This window comes from Gossypium hirsutum, chromosome A08 (genome assembly GCF_007990345.1).
Source record: "Gossypium hirsutum isolate 1008001.06 chromosome A08, Gossypium_hirsutum_v2.1, whole genome shotgun sequence".
Classification (NCBI taxonomy): domain Eukaryota; kingdom Viridiplantae; phylum Streptophyta; class Magnoliopsida; order Malvales; family Malvaceae; genus Gossypium; species Gossypium hirsutum.
In genome coordinates, this window is record NC_053431.1 from 73,090,876 (window position 1) to 73,105,366 (window position 14,491).

General features: G+C 39.0%; 1 non-coding gene across 1 annotated transcript; it reads right to left on the minus strand.

Annotated features, from left to right (window-relative positions):
- Positions 1-544: 544 nt before the first annotated feature.
- Positions 545-650, minus strand: LOC121205210 (small nucleolar RNA R71). The gene has a single exon (XR_005900295.1). It is a non-coding gene; the product is annotated as a small nucleolar RNA R71 (small nucleolar RNA).
- Positions 651-14,491: the final 13,841 nt, after the last annotated feature.

Sequence of the window (14,491 nt, forward strand, 5' to 3'; positions counted from 1 at the left end):
TTATGACTAGAAGAAACCTATCAGGACCATTACTCTTTGACGAAGAAATTGATCGTACAACTCGCAAAAATCAAAGAGAAATAAAGGCGTAGTTTACGCTACATGGAGAACGAGCGAGAAGACGATACTCAAACCCCAACCGATGAGATGGCTGAAAACCCAGGCGATCAACTGCCTCCTGCAATTGCAGCTAATCAAAATCCTTCTTTAACAGGAACTAAGTCTAGTATAGTTAGACCTGCTATTGCTGCGAATACTTTCGAACTAAAACCTAACACAATTCAGATGATATAGCAGTTTGTTCAGTTTGATGGTTTGCAGGATGAGGATCCTAACACGCACTTGGCTAATTTTCTTGAATTTTATGATACATTCAAAATCAATGGAATTTTTGATGATGCCATTCATCTTCGGTTATTTCCCTTTTCACTGAAAAACAAAGCTAAACAGTGGTTAAACTCGTTACCACGAGGGTCTATCACTACTTGGGAACAAATGACCGAGAAATTTTTACTAAAATATTTTTCGCTGGCTAAAACGGCTAAATTGCATAATGATATCTCTTCTTTTGTGCAGATGGATTTAAAAACACTTTACGATGCCTGGGAGAGATACAAGGACTTACTGAGAAGGTGCCCTCACCATGGGTTACCACTTTGGCTGCAAGTTCAAAAGTTCTACAACGGTGTGAATCCCTTGACAAGAGAAATGATTGACGCAGCTGCTGGCGGAACCATCAGCAATAAAACACTGAAAGATGCATATGAATTTATAGAGGAGATGTCACTGAATAACTATCAGTGACAAGTTATAAGGACAAAGCCAACGAAAACAGCCGGCGCCTATAACATCGATTCAGTCACCATGCTCTCAAATTAGGTAGAACTTCTCAATAAAAAGATTGATAGTTTTCTTGGTTCTACACAGGTACATCCAGTAATGAGGTGCGACTCAAGCGGAGGAGGTGTGCATATAGAATACCAATCCTTCAATCCTACAACTGAAGAGGAACAAGTCAACTATATGGGTAACAATAACTTTAGATCTCAAAATAACCCATACAATAATACTTATAATGCAGGTTGGAGGAACCACCCAAATTTTTCCTGGGGAGGTCAAAGAAATCCAAGGCCACAAAATCCTCAGGGTTTTCAACAGCCACCTTATCAACAGGAGAAAAAACCAAACCTTGAAGAGATGCTTTCTAAATTCATCCCGGTGTTAGAAACCCGTTTCTAAAATACAGAGACAGCAGTTAAGAATCAACAAGCATCGATCCAAGGACTCGAAACTCAGATAAGCCAGCTATCTAAGCTAATCTCGAAAAGACCACCAAAAAATTTATTTAGTAATACTAAATCCAGAGAGCATGTCAAAGCAGTTACACTAAGGAGTGGGAAAGTGTTAGCGAAATCTGAAAAAAAGTTAGCAGAAGAAGCCATGGAAAGCCAAAGGAGGGAAGAAAAACCCGAAAATAGTGACAAACCAGTACTGGAGGAATATTCACCACCGGTTCCATATCCAGAAAAATTAAAAAGAGATCGCATTGATGCAAAATTCGGTAAGTTTCTTGAACTTTTTAAGCAATTACATATCAACTTACCTTTTGTTGAAGCCTCGCAGATGCCTACATATGCAAAATTTTTAAAGGAGCTTTTAACAAATAAAAGGATGTTTGAGGACTTACCTACAGTAGAACTCAACGAGGAATGCTCTGCCATACTCCAAATTAAGCTCCCAACCAAACTAAAAGATCCAAGAAGTTTTACTATCCCTTGCTTAACTGGTAATCTGAATATTGAAAAAGCACTAGCTGATTTAGGCGCTAGTATTAATTTGATGCCCTATAAAATGTTCAAACAGCTTGGTCTTGGGGAACCTAAACCCACTAGGATGAGTATTCAATTAGCTGATAGATATGTTAAATATCCTAGGGGTATTATAAAAGACGTACTCGTAAAAGTAGATAAATTTATATTCCCTGTTGATTTTGTTGTGCTTGACATGGATGAAGATGTGGAAGTACCCTTAATTTTAGGGCGCCCATTTCTAGCCACTGCTAGAGCCGTGATTGACTTGGTTGACGGTAAATTGGTACTAAGAGTAGGTGATGAGGAAATGATCTTTAAAATTTTTGATGCTATGAGATTCTCTAGGGAACAAGATGATTCATTTTATTTCATTGACTCTATTGATCATATTACTCAAGACTCTTTTCAGGAAATTATGCAAGTGGAGACGACAGAACCGTGTCCAGCTCAAGACGAGGAGATAGATGAGGAACCTAACAACCATCCGTCAAGGCAAGTAGAATACGAGGGTATTAAGATCAACGATGAACTTAAGCAAAAACCCTATATTGAGGAGACTCCCAAACTAGAACTTAAACAATTACCAAACCATTTAAAATATGCATTCCTTGGAAATAATTCTACATTACCAGTTATTATTGCTTTTAATTTGTAACCCAAGGAGAAAGAGGAATTAATCCAAGTATTAAAAGAACATAAGAAGGCCATAGCATGGAAAATTTTTGACATTAAAGGAATCAGTCCTTCTTTTTGCACCCACAAAATTTTAATGGAAGATGAATACAAACCATGTGTGCAAGCTCAAAGACGTCTGAACCCCAACATGAAGGAAGTTGTAAAAGTTGAGGTAATTAAACTTCTAGATGCTAGAATTATTTATCCTATTTCTAGAGTTCTTGGGTAAGTCCAGTGCAGGTTCTCTCTAAGAAAGGAGGCATGACGGTTGTGACCAACGAGAAGAATGAGCTAATCCCAACACGAACGGTTACAGGATGGAGAGTTTGCATAGACTACAGGAAACTAAATGATGCCACAAGAAAAGATCACTTTGCCTTGCCATTCATTAACCAAATGTTAGAAAGATTATCCGGACACATGTATTACTGCTTCCTAGACGGACTCTCTGGTTACTTCCAAATCCCAATAGCTCCTGAAGATCAATAAAAGACGACATTCACATGCCCATATGGTACGTTCGCTTATTGTAGAATGCCTTTTGGATTATGTAATGCCCTGCTACTTTTCAGCGTTGTATGATAGCTATATTCGACAAACTCGTGGAAGATATCATGGAAGTCGTCATGGATGATTTTTAGGTATTCGGTAACTCTTTCCATCTTTGCCTTAAAAATTTAAAATGAGTTTTAATAAGATGTGAAGAAACAAACCTTGTGCTTAACTGGGAGAAATGCCACTTCATGGTTCAAGAAGGTACTGTACTAGGGCATAAAATTTCTAGTAAAGGGATTGAGGTGGACAAATTTGAAGTAGAAACAATCGAGAAATTACCACCTCCTAGTTCAGTTAAGGCTATTAGAAGTTTTTTAGGACATGCTGGTTTTTATAGAAGATTCATTAAGGATTTCTCTAAAATAGATAAGCCTTTAACTAAATTGCTAGAAAAAGATATACATTTTAACTTCAATCAGGAATGTTTAGAAGCATTTAACACTCTAAAGGATAAATTAGTTAATGCTCCAATTATAATTGCACCTGATTGGAACTTGCCATTTGAATTAATGTGTGATGCGAGTGATTTTGCAGTAGGTGCAGTACTGGGACAGTGAAGAGATAAGCATTTTCAACCTATCTATTACGCCAGCAAAACCTTAACGGCTACACAAGAAAACTATACTACTACGGAAAAAGAGTTGTTAGCTGTGGTTTTTGCTTTTGATAAGTTTCGATCATATCTCATATTGTCTAAAGTTGTTGTTTACACTGACCATTCCGCCCTTCGCTATCTTTTAACTAAAACTGATGTAAAACCTCGACTCATCCGATAGATTATCCTTTTGCAGGAATTTGACTTGGAAATTTAGGATAAGAAAAGAGCTGAAAATCTAGCGGCTGATCATCTATCGAGGCTCGAGAAAACCAATACGAAAGAACTAGATGATGTGGAAATAAATGATTCATTCCCTGAAGAACAATTTTTTGCTATATCTGACTCCGAGGTACCTTGGTTTACAGACATCGCGAATTTTTTAACTGCTAACATTATCCCAAAAGGGTTAACACACCAGCAAAAGAAGCGATTCTTTAATAATGTAAAAAACTACTTTTGGGACGATCCATTTCTGTTTCGCAGATGAACAGATCAAGTCATCAGAAGTGCGTTACAGGATCAGAAATATCAAAAATATTGGAACACTGCCACTCAGGGCCAATCGGAGGACATTATAGTGGAACAAAAACCGCACACAAAGTACTTGAATCATGTTTTTATTGGCCTTCGTGAAAAGATGCTATCAGGTATGTTACTTTATGTGACAAATGACGGACAGGTAACATATCTAAATGTGATGAAATGCCTCAAAACTATATGCTTTCTTATGAAATATTTGACGTGTGGGGTGTCGATTTCATGGGCCCATTCCCCAGTTCATTTGGAAATAAATATATCTTAGTAGCAGTTGACTACATGTCCAAATGGGTAGAATCTCAAGCTCTACCTACTAATGATGCTAGAGTGGTAGTACATTTCCTTAAAAAACTCTTTTCGAGATCGGAACACCTAGAGCAATTATCAGCGATAGGGGCACTCATTCTTGTAATACCCAATTTGAAAAAACCCTTAAGAAATACGGAGTTCATCATAGAACGACCACCTCATACCATCCTTAAACTAATGGACAAGTTGAAGTAGCAAACCGATAACTCAAACGGATCCTTGAAAAAATGGTAGAATCAAACAGAAAAGATTGGGCAACAAAAATAGACGATGCCTTATGGGCTTACAGAACCGCTTTTAAGACTCCTATAGGGACATCACCTTATAGACTTGTTTATGGAAAAAGTTGTCATATCCCATTCGAACTAGAGCATAAAGCTTTTTGGGATATTAAATTTCCAAACCTTGATCCCAACCTTGCAAGAAAAATCAAGTTGATGCAGCTGAATGAGCTAGATGAATGGCGAGCCAATGCATACGAAAATTCATGCCTATACAAGGAAGCAACAAAGCGGTGCCATGATGTTCGTTTAAAGCAACGGAAACAATTTGAAGTTGGAGATCTTGTCTTACTATACAACTCAAGACTCAAATTATTTCCCAGGAAACTAAAATCACGATGGTCAGGACCCTTTGTAATTCAATCTGTTCATCCATATGGCATGGTAGAGGTAAGTCACCCATCATATGGTACTTTCAAAGCAAACGGACAACGTCTCAAACTTTATAATGGTAAGGATTTTAAAGTCGATGGAGAGTAGTTCTGACTCCACAAACCGCCTTGAGTATACTAACAAGGTAACAGTCGAGCTTAGACTATAAACAAGTGCTTCTCGGGAGGCAACCCGAGTACTAACCATTTTAAATTATTTTAAATTCAAATTTTAAACATTTAGGTCACTAACAGAGTATTTGAAGCATAGGTTCCCAGTACCACACGGCCTGTAACACGGCCGTGCTTAAGGCCGTGTGTACCAACACGAACGAAAACATGGTCGTGCGATACGACCGTGCGAAAACAGTTACAGGTCATGCTTAAGGCCGTGTATACCAACACGAACGAAAACATGGTCGTGCGATACGGCCGTGCGAAAACAGGGTAGCTGATTTCCCCAAAACACGGAATGCGATAAATCCCCATAGCCGTGCGACATGGCCGTGGGTGAATTTGATACACCCACGAGCATGGGAATAGAAACCCACAGGCGTGCCAGGGACAAGGCTCGATTCTGTTCCTTTGACACAGGCGTGAGACACGCCCGTGCCGTTAAGCTGTGGACTACAATACACGAGCATGGTACCTTAACATGGCCGGGGGAGAAGCGAACACTGCTAGGCACGGCCATGCCATATGGCCGTGTACCACACACGCCCAAGAAACACGGGCGTGGGATAGTAGCCAAGCACGAACTAAAATTGCAAAATTTGAAACACACGGGCTTAACCTCATAAGGACACTGGCGTGGCCCTAGGCCGTGTGGCCCTCCCCTATATAAGCAAATCACTATTCATTTTCCTCTTCCTTTCCAATGCCCTAGCCGAAATCTCCCTGATCCCTATTCTCAGCCACCACCACCTTCTCGTCCAGTTCATCTGGCAGCTTCATATGCTAACATCTCTAAGCACCTCACCCGATTCGAGCTTCAGTGTTTTCAACAATTTAACAAGATTGATGCTACTCTACAGTAGAACTGTCAGCACCTTCCCATCTCATCGCCAGTCCCGCCTCGCGAACCATCCAACGGTAAAGATGTTTAGAGATATTTATTTATTATTTTCTGTTTTTACTTAGTAATGAAACTATTTCTATTATTTTTATTAGATTTTAGAATTTCATTTTTATTTTTTATTTCGGTTATTTCTTTTTGAATACTTATACTTCCTAATATCTCTTAAAAAGTTCCTGATTTTATCACAGTTATATAGAACTCCTAAGCTCATCATCACATAGGAACTACAACTCCACCGAGAAAGGTTCTCTATGACTGCCATGTCCTACTCGACCATGACCATAGCTATCACTAGATATAATATTCTTTCGGTGCAGGACTTATGGCCTAATGAACCTCTACGACCGCCGGAGTATCCTCCTTCACTCTCAAACCGATCACTCTCCAAAACTCTAAGTTCAAGGAATTCATCATACAGGAAGTTTCACTTCTCTCCCTATCTTATTTTTTCTCTAACATCTATCTTTGTACATTGAGGGCAATGTACATCTTAAGTGTGGGGAGGTATTTATTAATAATCACCTTGTTCTCATGAAAAACTCTCATATCATATTTAGGATAAATTTTAATTGATTTATGATTCTGATTGATATATCTTGAATTAAAACATAGGGATTTATGCATTGGTTATTTAAACTTTAAGACAATAGAGAATCAAGCATGATAAGTTGATTTTTAAGAAATTAAAATTATAGGTTGTTTCCCCAAGTCTAGGTATTACTTTGAATTAGAATTCACGAGTCTAAACATCAAAAAGCCATAATTTTTGTGAGATTTTTGAGCCTTTTGAGCATCTATTCATCCTTTCATGCTCACTTTTATTATTGCTTTGAGTGCGTCAGTATTGAACTGTTATTCTAGAACTTGCTTGATTATGCATGTTGAGACCACACCATTTGATTTGATATATCAAAATGATTAAGGCACTTAGGATTAACCCATTCATGCCATGAAAAGCCTACCTCCATGATTAACCCCTAGTAAATCCCCTTAAGCCTGACAAGCCATTCCTTGTATTACCCTTAATATTAACCATTAACCCATTATTGTTGAAATCCCCCAAATTAATTTGATCCCTATTTTTGTCGAGATCTAAGTTGGAAAAGTTTGTTTAGCTATGTTTTTCTTCTTTATTTAACTTGTTCTAAAAAAAAATCCATGTATACATATTAGTAATTTCATATTCTGATAGAAGCTCTGTTGTACGCAAGTGAAGATTAACTTTTTTTCTAGTTAGGCAACTTTTCAATTCAATCTCGATTTTAACCCTTTCTTTCAACTTGTGACCACGCCCCCTAACAAAGCCTCATTACAACCCTCTAAAGACCTTTTGATTGATGTATCATCTTAAAATTAAAGTGGTGGAGATTTGATTTTCATGCAAGCCTATGGTAATGACTTTCCATTATTGACTATTGAGTGCTTCCTTTATTGTACTTAAAACAACTCAAGTGATTTGAGTGAATCTTTAGTGACGATGTAAAAATTCAAGTGATTTGAGTGAATCTTTAGTGACGATGTAAAAATCGATGATATTCTGAATTAAAGGTAATTACTTAGATGAGGAAAGACACTTATATTTTCGGGATAAAATGCTCAACTTGGAATGATTGAAACTTTTATGTTCTTTTAGTTAAATTTTGAATGTATGATTACCTATGGATTAATTTGAGATATTATTGATAGAAATTATAAGTTGAGAAGGATTTATTCTGATTATGAGTTGAGAATTTTTCTTGAGGACAAGCAAATGCTTAAGTAAAGTCTAGGTGGATTTTTCCTTAGGTATTCTCTCAAATCAATCGATTTTCCCAAAAGCAATTCCCCAATTCTTTTCTCTGTGCATTCTTAGTTTAAATAATTAGTTAATTAAAACAAACCCGTTTATTCTTAGGCTAGATAATAAAAAGATAGTTATTACTAGTACTTTTGGTTCCCTTAGGTACGATATCCCGGTCTTGCCATTACTATACTATTGTTCGATAGGTGCGCTTGCCTTTTCGTCTTGATAATAGTTAGTCTAGGTTTGATCTTTATTATAAATATTTATTACTTGTTACGAATCACACGATCAGGCATGTCTATTGGCCGTGTGTGGCAAACAAGCTGGCACATAGGCGTGTGGTCGGCGTGTGACCCAAGTCAGTAACCCGTCTAGATTTCCCACTGTCATGGCACACGGGCGTATCCTCAGCCGTGTGGTGCAAGTCAGTATGTATGCCCTGTTTTCACATGGCCTATAACACAGGCGTGTCTGATAACCGTGTGAGTCACACGGCCTGTTCAAACAGGCATTGACCTTTAAAAGTTTGAAAATTATCTAAGTTTCTCAAAGTTTGTGAATGTTATCAGTTTTGTCCCAAACCACTTCTAAGCATGTTTTAAGGTCACGTAGGACATTGTAAGGGATAATGTGGATGAGTTGTATGGGTATTGATTATGAATGCAAAAATGTATGTGAATGCTTTGTATTACCAGGTAATGCCTCATAACCCTATTCCGGAGACGGATACAGGTTAGGGGTGCTACACAGCTCAAGCCCCAATACGGCCTTTACCACAGCCTTGAATACCACATCTGCGAGTTCCACGAGCGCTCATCGTAAATTTTATACATCAGTTCCAGTATTTATTAGTAAATAATTTATCAAAAGTTCAGTGATGTTTTCAGAAGTTTCAGTCTCTAATTATTTCAGTACAGTTTCAGAAAGTACTAACTACAGTGTTTTTAGAATAGTTCTATCTAAGTACAGAGATTCTTATTGGATCGGTGCTGGAGACTTGGTGTACCACATACTTTCTCAAATTATCCAAGACATTTGTAAACCAATTCTTTTTAAATCACAATTTTGGAACCCAAAATTCACATTCCGAATTTTGCAATCAGGCTCTAATACCACTAAATATAACACCCCAAACCCGACCTAAACGTTATGGCCAAATCCAAAAGGGTCACAAAAAATGGGTTTTGTTAACGAAATTCATACAATAAAACCATTTCAGTTTTCAACTCTTATTTGCTTTTATACATTATCAAAATGTTTGTTAAGTTAATTAATTTTCCTTAAAACATGTTTACTAGCAGAAGCTTACAAAAAAGACCCGTTGTATATCAAGAAGGAAGTTCGTGTTTTTAGAAAACCTTTGTTTTAGTAAAAAATCATGTTTTTATCGAGTTATCCAAACAACATATTTAAACAAAAATCAAAATCCCAAAAATTAAATCAACAGTCCGGAGAGTCCAAGTAATACAAAACTCCCAGAAATAATCTTTAAGAAAATAAAACCTTTAATTAAATTCAGTTCATATACTAGTGGTTAGCGCAAGACTCCTCCGCACCGATCGGTCTATGCCTGTAGATAACCTGAACAGAATAGACAAACAAAGGTGAGTTTTCGTAAACTTAGTGTGCAACCCAACAGAAGTAGACATGCAAACATGCAGAAAACTCACATACAATTAGATACAGATTTGGGCTCTTGCCCATTTCAGATTCAGATTACAAAGTCAGATATACAAATCAGATAATCGGAATCCTAGCCCCATCCTCTACACACCAACTTCGACCATCCCATCACACCATGTGGGGTTAAAAACACCCACCCAACCCTACACACCATATCGTACCATTATGACATATATTTGATAATGTGCAGCCAAGCTGCCAGAATATAGGTGAAGATCGCCATACAGAACACTTACTCCACATATGCAAATCCTACCCCAAAATGGATACAGAAAATAGATACCGAAATAATAGATTAAACGTGGTCGACATGCTTATATACATATATGTAACACCCCAAACCCGACCCAAACGTTATGGCCAGATCTTACGTCTCACATAGACTTACGACTTAGTATGCATTCGCTGTTTTAAGTGATTGGGGTGGTCTTTGTAAAAACAGCGGTTGAATGAAAAGTCGGTTTATAAATCTTTAGGCTATCCATTTGTTGTGCTTGTTGAGTCTTGAAGACGTTCATTAATTTTGAAAACTCGCGCAGCCTAACACTAGCAGTTTCGTCATAGTATAAATATAGTCAGAAAATAAAACCATAGCGAAAAAAAGAAATTTGAATAGCGGCCTTATTACAACTTAAAACCTAAAGTTAAATCAGAATATAAAAATAATAAAAATAAACTAACTTAGAAAAACCAACTTTGTAGATGATGTGGCCACTCCGAATCCCTCACAGCTCCAAGCCCACTATGGTTGGCATTTCCTACAAAGATAAAAATAAAGGGTGAGTTCGGTAAACTCAGTGTGTAACATAACCCGACCATAGCCCAAAACAGATCAAACCTCAGAGTCAAACTTATCTGGGCCTTAGCCCAGTATAGAAATCAGAATGAAACCCATAGGCCCATAGTAGATACAGAACAAATATATCATGAATGCAGAAATCCCAACCCAGAGCCATCCATAACATCCTCGTACCAGCTTTACACCATGTGGGGAGACTACTCGTCCCACCCAACCGTTACACACCACAGAAATTGCAGCGAGGCTGCCAGATATTGTGACGAAGTCACCAGATATAGATATTGTGGCTAGGCCACTAGAACAGATATATATATGTGGCGAAGCCACCAGATTGCAGCGAGGTTGCCAGATATTGTGACGAACTCACCAGAACAGATATATGTGGCGAGGCCACCAGATTGCAGCGAGGCTGCCAGAACGCTTCCTCCATCAATATAAACCCATGTCCCATGCAACAGAAATAATATGTCATGGCATATGTATACAGAAACAGAACATCATGCTTTTCAGAAAAAAATAACCCTACGGGTAAAATCGTAATTTTGCATGCATAAGGGTATTTCAGTAATTATTACCTATTGCTAGGGTTTCATGCACATTCTAACGTTTACCAAGTAATCAGAAGTACTTACCTTGTCTTTTTACCAAAGTGGGCCCCTTGGCCTATTGGCCCGTTTTCGACCTATTAAGCCCAAAAATACCGTTGTGCACGATAATGCACACTCTGCACTCTAATCATCCAAATGCACCATATTCATTAACAACTGTCTCACGAGCGCTAACACGCTCGCGAGTTCACAAAATACCGACGTTACGGTATTTCGGCTTTTACCGATTCAGTCTAAGGGAGGGTGTTGTTTACACACCCGGTTGATGACGATTGATGACGATATCTCCCACGCGATAATCTTACAATCGATCACTAACACATTAGACTTACGAATTAACGATAACTAACATAAATCCACGTCAACTAACCCAATCATCACACAAGTTAGTCATTTACGCATGAGGGGCAAAATAGTCATTTTACCCTCTAGGGGTAAATCGGTAGTCCTACCGTACAGGGGTATTTTAGTAATTCTACAACTTATCCATTTGGGCCTAAGGACCCATTGGGACCACATGGCCCATTTCAGCCCATCACGGCCCGAAATAGCCGTCCTACTGCTAGAGTAATGGGAAATACAAACCTGTTAGGAGATTGCAGTTAATCCGCGCTCCAAACACTCTTAGCTGACGCCCAAACCGAACGAGCATGTCACAAAGCGAAAGGGATCAGCCAAGAATGGTATGCCTACTCTCCTCATGGTTTGCTCTATTTAAAGCCAGCTCTCCATCTACTCTTATGTTAGCTTCCCGATGTGGGATCCCTCCATCACTAAAGTTTAAAACCAACACCAACTCTTACCGTCCCAACATAGCAAAATAATCAACCTTTGCGTGCCAAGGGATTCGAACCAAAGTCCTCTCACATGCCAACTCACGCCACCACCAGTAGGCCATCAAGTCATTTGTGTCATAAATCCAACACATTAAACTTTAAAGTGCACTTACTTGCTTCCAGATTTATTGAAAAGAAAAACCAAAATATATTGCAAGAGCCAAGACTTGAACCCTTGACCCCTTGCTTCCTCTATGGCGTCACTTTCTTGTCCCCTAAGTGGCGCCACGTTGCCACTACACCACACCTCTTTTTGTGTCATCTTTTACCCTTTTACTCTTAAAAGCCCAAATGCCAATTGCATCACCTGTTCATAAAATTAAAATTCCGAAGACTACCATGGAATTAACTTAAGTTTGGGCCTTCCAAAGGCCCACTAACCTATTAAAATATATATTTTAACCAACCAGAACACACACAAATTTTAAAAATCACAGAAACACAGAAAATCCAAAAATTGGGGCGTTACAACTCTACCCTCCTAAAAGAAATTTCGTCCTCGACATTTTACCTGAATCAAACAGATGAGGATATTGTTGACGCAGCGCCACTTCTGGCTCCTAAGTGACTTCCTCTCTGCCATGATTACGCCACAGCACCTTTACTAGCGGAACTGATTTCCTCCTCAAAATCTTAACATCTCGATCCAAAATCTGTACAGGCTCTTCCTCAAAACTCAAGTCTGTTTGGACCTCGATCTCTACAACCGGCACAACATGAGTAGGGTCAAAACGATACCGCTTTAACATGGAGACGTGAAAGACATCATGAATCCTATTCAACTCTGGAGGTAGCTCCAACTGATAAGCCACTGGACCCACTCGCTTAAGAATCCGATAAAGCCCAATGAACCGCGGACTTAACTTGCCTTTCCTCCCAAACCTTAATATTTTCTTCCAAGGAAAAACCTTCAAGAAGACCATATCACCCACAGAGTACTCAATTTCCTTGCGCTTCAAATCTGCATATGACTTCTATCTATCAGATGCTTCCTTCAACCGGTCTCTAATCAACTTGACCTTATCCTCAATATCTGCCACCAACTCAGGTCCAAGAACCTGTCGTTCACCCAACTCGGTCCAACAACTAGGTGTACGACATCTTCGCCCTTACAGTGCCTCATAAGGAGCCATTCGAATACTTGCCTGATAACTGTTGTTGTATGCAAACTCTGCCAACGGTAAGTAATCCTCCCAACTGCCTCGAAAGTCAATAACGCATCCCCTCAACATGTCTTCTAGAATCTGAATAACCCTTTTTGACTGACCATCAGTTTGAGGATGAAAGGCTGTGCTAAAGTTCAACCGCGTACCCAACGTCTTATGCAACTTTTGCCAAAACTGAGATGTGAATCTAGGATCTCGATCAGAAATAATCAACACTGGCTCTCTGTGAAGTCACACTATTTCTGCCACATACAATTTGGCTAACTTTTGAAGTGAATAATCAGTACGGACAGGTATGAAATGAGCAGATTTGGTCAACCTATCCACAATTACCCAAATCGAGTCCTTCTTCGACGATGTCAAGGGTAACCCACTCACAAAATCCATGGTTACCCTCTCCCACTTCCAAAGTGGTGCTTTCACTGGATGCAAACGTCCGGAAGGTAATTGATGTTCAACTTTCACTTGCTGACAAGTTAGACATTTTCCCACAACTTCCGTTACCACTCCCTTCAATCCAGGCCACCAATACAACTCCTTTAAGTCGCGATACATTTTACTTCCTCCAGGATGCATAGCACATACACCTCCATGAGCTTCTTTCAGAATTGCTTGCCTCAACTCAGAGTCCTTCGGAATACAAACTCTACCTCAATAACATAGAACTCCCTCACTATTCAATCCGAACTCAGAAATATCCCCATTCTTAACTTGTCGAAATTGAGAAACCAGAGACTCATCCCTCGACTATTTTTCCTTAATCTCATCCACCCAGGTCGGCCTAACTTGCAGTTCTGCTAACAGACTACCGTCGTCATACAGACTCAAACGAGCAAACATGGCTCTCAGATCAGATACAGTTCTACGACTTAGGGCATCAGCTACCACATTAGCTTTGCCTGGGTGATACTCAATCGCGCAGTCATAATCCTTAAGCAACTCTATCCATCTTCGCTGCCTAAGGTTCAGCTCCTTCTAAGTCAGCAAGTACTTAAGACTCTTATGATCTGTGTATATAATACACATTTCTTCGTATAGGTAATGTCTCCAAATCTTAAGCGCAAAGATTATCGCTGCCAACTCCAGATCATGAGTAGGATTGTTAACTTCATGTGGTTTAAGCTATCGCGATGCATAAGAAACCACTTTACCCTCTTGCATCAGCACACAGCCCAACCCTACATGTGATGCATCATTGCATACGGTAAAATCTTTTCCAGACTCTGGCTGAATCAGTACAGGTGCCTTGGTCAGAACTTTCTTTAGCTTCTCAAAAGATTCCTATTGTTTGTCAGTCCAAACAAACGGTACTCCCTTTCTTATAAGCTTTGTCAAAGGTGCTGCCATCACAGAAAATCCTTCCACAAACCTTCTATAGTACCCAGCTAAACCCAGAAAACT